Source organism: Lagenorhynchus albirostris, chromosome 15 (assembly GCF_949774975.1).
Source record: "Lagenorhynchus albirostris chromosome 15, mLagAlb1.1, whole genome shotgun sequence".
In the NCBI taxonomy this organism is placed as follows: domain Eukaryota; kingdom Metazoa; phylum Chordata; class Mammalia; order Artiodactyla; family Delphinidae; genus Lagenorhynchus; species Lagenorhynchus albirostris.
In genome coordinates, this window is record NC_083109.1 from 30,974,459 (window position 1) to 30,979,509 (window position 5,051).

At 39.6% G+C, this 5,051-nt stretch overlaps 1 pseudogene; it reads right to left on the reverse strand.

Annotated features, from left to right (window-relative positions):
• Nucleotides 1–4,243: 4,243 nt before the first annotated feature.
• On the reverse strand, nt 4,244–4,733 carry LOC132505207 (large ribosomal subunit protein eL27-like; annotated as a pseudogene).
• Between the last annotated feature and the right edge of the window lie 318 nt (nt 4,734–5,051).

Here is a 5,051-nt window from a genome sequence, read left to right on the forward strand (position 1 = left end):
AAGGCAAGGAACACTCCCTCACACTGTGCACAAAAAATAAACTCAAAATGGCTTAAAAACTTAAATGTAAGACATGATACCATAAAACTCCTAGAAGAGAACATAGGGAAAACATTATCTGACATAAATTGTACCAATGTTTTCTTTGGTCAGTTGCCCAAGGCAATAGAAATAAAACCAAAACTAAACAAATGGGACCTAATCAAACTTATGAGCTTTTGCACAGCAAAGGAAAGTATAAACAAACTGAAAAAGCAACCTATGGACTGGAAGAAAACTTTTGCAAATGATGTGGCCAACAAGGGCTTAATTTTCAAAATATACACACAGCTCATACAACTTAATAATAAAAAAATAAACAACCCTATCAAAAAATGGGCAGAAAGCCTAAATAGACATTTCTCCAAAGAAGACATACATATGGCCAATAGGCACATTAAAAGATGCTCAGCATCACTATTAGAGAAGCACAAATCAAAACTAAAATGAGGTATCACCTCACACCAGTCAGAATAGCCATCATTAAAAATCTACAAATAACAAATTCTGGAGAGGGTGTGGAGGAAAGGGAAGCCTCTTACACTGTTGGTGAGAATGTAAATTGGTGCAGCCACTATGGAAAACAGTGTGGAGGTTACTTTAAAAACTGAAAATAGAGATACCATATGCTCCAGAAATCCTACTTCTGGGCATATATCTAGAGAAAACTAATTTGAACATATACATGTACCCTAATGTCTATAGCAGCACTATTTACAATAGCCAAGACATGGAAGCAGCCTATCGACAGATGAATGGGTAAAGAAGATGTGGGGTACATATATATACACACACACACACACAATAGAGTATTAACCATGAAAAAGAATGAAATAATGCCATTTTCAGCAACATGGATGGACCTAGAGATTATCATACTAAGTGAAGTAAGTCAGAAAGAGAAAGACAAATACCATATGATATCACTTACATGTGGAATCTAAAATGTGATACAAATGAACTTATTTACAATACAGAAACAAACTCACAGACATAGAAAACAAACTTATGTTTACCAAAGGGGAAAGGGGATGGGGGAGGGATAAATTAGGAGTTTGGGATTCAAAGATACAAACTACTATATATAAAATAGGTAAACAACCAGGTCCTCCTGTATAGCACAGGGAACTATATTCAATATCCCGTAATAAACCATAGAGGAAAAGTATATGGAAAAGGATATATATATATGACTTTGCTGTACACCAGAAACTAACACAACATGGTAAGTCAACTATACCTCAATTTTAAAAAGGCAAGAAATTACAAGGGTTGGAGAGAATGTGGAGAAAAGGGAATCCTCATACACTGTTGGTGGGAATGTAAATTGGTGCAGCCACTATGGACAGCAGTATAGAGATTCCTCAAAAAATTAAGAATAGAACTAACATATGATCCAGCTATTCCAATTCTGGGTATTTATCTGATGAATATTAAAACAGTAATTTGAAAAGGTATATGCACCCCTATGCTCATTGTAGCTTTATTTACAATCGCCAAGGTATGGAAACAATCAATTGATGAATGGATAAAGAAGAAGTGATACACACATATATACACACACACAATAGAATACTACTCAGCCATTAAAAAGATGAAATCTTGCCATTTGTGACAAGATGGATGGAACTTGAGGGTCCTTGCTCAGTGAAATAAATCAGACAGAGAAATACAAATACCATATGGCTTCACTCATATGTGGAATATAAAAAACAAAACCAACCAACCAGCCAAACAAACAAACAAAAAACTCAAATAAATGAACAAACAAAACTAAATAAAAGCAAACACATAGATACAAAGAACAGAGTGGTGACTCCAGAGTGGGCGGGGGTGGAGAAATGGGTAAAGGGTATCAGGTATGGTGATGGATAGAAAGTAAATTTTGGTGGTGAGCACACTGTAATGTATATAGAAGTCTAAATATAATGTACACATGGAACTTATATAGTGTTATAAACCAATGTTACCTCAATTTTAAAAAAATGTAAAAAAATATTAAAAAAATAAAAGTACAAATTAGATCAAGCCATTCCTCTGCAAGGACTCCTCTTGATCTGACCCTGCATTACATCTCTGATCTCCCCTTCTTTTGTTCACTCCACTTCAGGCAATCTGCCCCTCACTAACACTCCTCCAATGATCTGCTTTGCTAACCCCCCACTTCAAGTAATTTCTCAATGCAATCTTCCTGAAGAGACCTATTCTGACAACCTTTTACACTGTAACATCCACCTTCCCCTGCAGCACTCCTGATCCTTCTTCCCTGCTCTACTTTTTTTCCATGATGCTTACCATTTCAAACATGGAATATCACTTATTTATTATAATGATTTTTTCTTATCTATTCCCCTCATTGGACTATGAGCTACATTAGGGCAGGAATGTTTATCTTTGTACACTGTTGCATCTTTAGCACTTGGAACACTGCCTGGAACAAAGCAGATGCTCATAAAATATTTGTTGAATGAATACATTCACAAATTCTGATTAGTTGTGTGGACAACATGGCTGAATATAATTTGAGCAATAAGTAAGATAGGGGATGAATTTTGGTCCTGTGTTCAAAATAAATTTGGGGTTTACTTAATGTAGTCTTAGGACACATTTCAGATGCTTGGTGTGGGAAAAGTGGGAATTGCCCATTGGTGTTCCCAGAAAAATACCAAAGGCAAAAAAAATTGTTGTTACAGTCTCAGGCAGGTGGGTGTGGGACTTCCCTATCACTCTGCACATCACCTCTTGACTGACGGTTTAGTAGTTAAACCAAATATGTTAAGAGAACAAAAAAGTAGAGATCATTGGAGGGGGAGTGATGTGGCTGTCTCACTTGAAATGGTTTCCTTCTTTTTGATACACTTCCAGCTTCTCTCTACCCCTGTATTTACCCTATCCCAGGGGAGATGGAATGATGTGGCTGGTTGCTAAATTTGGGAAGAATAAACTGGGCTTGCTCAACTAAGCACCTCTAGTTTTCCTCTAGGGAGAGAGCCTGCCTGCAGCTACCAGTTCTCCTCTGCTCCTTTGAGCCATAAGTCTTAGCCACACCTCTCTATCCAGATAGGGAAACCTATGCTAGTCAACCTGGGAGGAGTTAGTCAGACTTCTGTAATTCAGTTAACAGGTCCATTTCACAATAAACTGTGTTCTACAATAACTTAGCCTTTTTAAGTAATAAGGGTGATATTTCAGGCCTTCAAATGCTACTCCTTTGTCTTAATTCTCAAATTGTTGAGAACTCAGGAGGGAGAGAAAGGTGCAATTCATGAGCTTCTTGAAAGACCTCCAGAATTTTGCTTTCATCATATTTGCCAGAACTGACCCATATGGCCACCCTGGCAACAGGGGTAGATGAGAAAGTGCTTTTTGGGGGCTTTTCCAGCCTTTCTGTTGGGAGGCAGAAAGAGAGAAGAGACTTGGAATGGTGGTTGAGTCAGCTGTACCTGTCACAGAAGTCATCGAGAGTATCACTCCTGAGACCAACCACATCAGCATCACCTGAGAGCTTGTTAGAAATGCAGACTGCTGAGCCCTAGCTTAGATCTACTGAATCAGAGACTGCATTTTAACAAGATTTCCAGGTTATTCATGTGCACACTAACATTTAAGAAGCACTGTCTAGGTCAGGAGCCCACAAACTATACCCTGTGGACCAAATCTAGCCTGTCTTTGTAAATAAAGTTTTATTGGAACACAGACATGCCTACATGTTTATGTATTATCTATGGCTGCCTCTGGACTACAGTGCCAGAGTTAAGTAACTGTAACAGAGACCACATGGCCTGAAAAGCATAAAATATCTCACCCTTTGCAGGAAAAGTTTGCTATCTCCTGGTTTGGATTGGGTTAAGAGCTGAAAGCACAGTTCAGTTGACAATACTGGGGAGACATTGACAAAGAAAAGGTAAAGATGAACTTTTCTTCAGAATGTGAAAAATATGAGAGTACTGAAGGATAAAAGGCAAGAGCCAGTACTGAGGGAGACACTGATAGGAAGAAAGGCAGGATGAGATCCTGGGGGAGAAGCAACATGGAGTCAGTGTTACTGAACTCGGGTTCGACTGCTTGCCACTCAAAAACCAAAACTCGAGTGGCAAGTGTTGGTTGGAAAGGAAAGATTGCTTTATTCAGGAGGCTGGCAACCTGGGGAGAAGGTGGACTCATGTCTAAAAGCTAAATCCCAAGATTTGCTCTACCATGAAAGTTTTTTTTTTTTGTATTTTTGTATTTTTGATGACTGAAACAAGACAGACCTAAAACCGCAGCTTCTGAAAGAACCATTTGTTCTTGCCAGTCTTGTATCTCTCCTCAAACTTGACCTTGGCCTCTCGTTGGGCCTTGTGTTTGAGAGCAGGGTCTCTGAAGACATCCTTGTTGACAACAGTTTTGTCCAAGGGGATATCCACAGAGTACCACGTAGGCATGAGGTGATTATAATTATAAACTTTCACAAAAGACTTGATCTTTGACCTCCTGGCAATTTTCTTCTTGCCCATGGCAGCTGTCACTTTGCGGGGATAGTGATCAATTCCAGCCACCAGAGCATACCTGTAGGGTCAGTCTGTGGTGCCATCATCAATGTTCTTTACGATGACCGCTTTGCGTCCAGAGTAGCGACCGGCCAGGACCAGCACCACCTTCCCGGGTTTCATGAACTTGCCCATGTCGGCAGCAACCTCTCGGGCCTACAGCAGAGGAAGCTACCATGAAAATTTTTAAAGGAAGAATTATTTGAGGAAGGGGTCAGGGTCTACATTATCTTCCACTGTGTGCAGACTTTCTTCTCATTGGTTGATGATGAGGTAACAGGGCAGTGTTCCAGGAATCTTGTGCTCAGCCTGAAGTTACCATCTTCCACATGGGTGGGAGCCTTAGTTCCTGCAGAAGAGCTCAAAGGTATTGTTATGTATATTCCTTGAGTAGGAACCAGGACCTTGCTTTATTGCTGCACTAGTTTCTGGACTGCTTCTCCTTTGTTTCTCCACCCTTTCCCTTCCCTGATTAGCAACTGT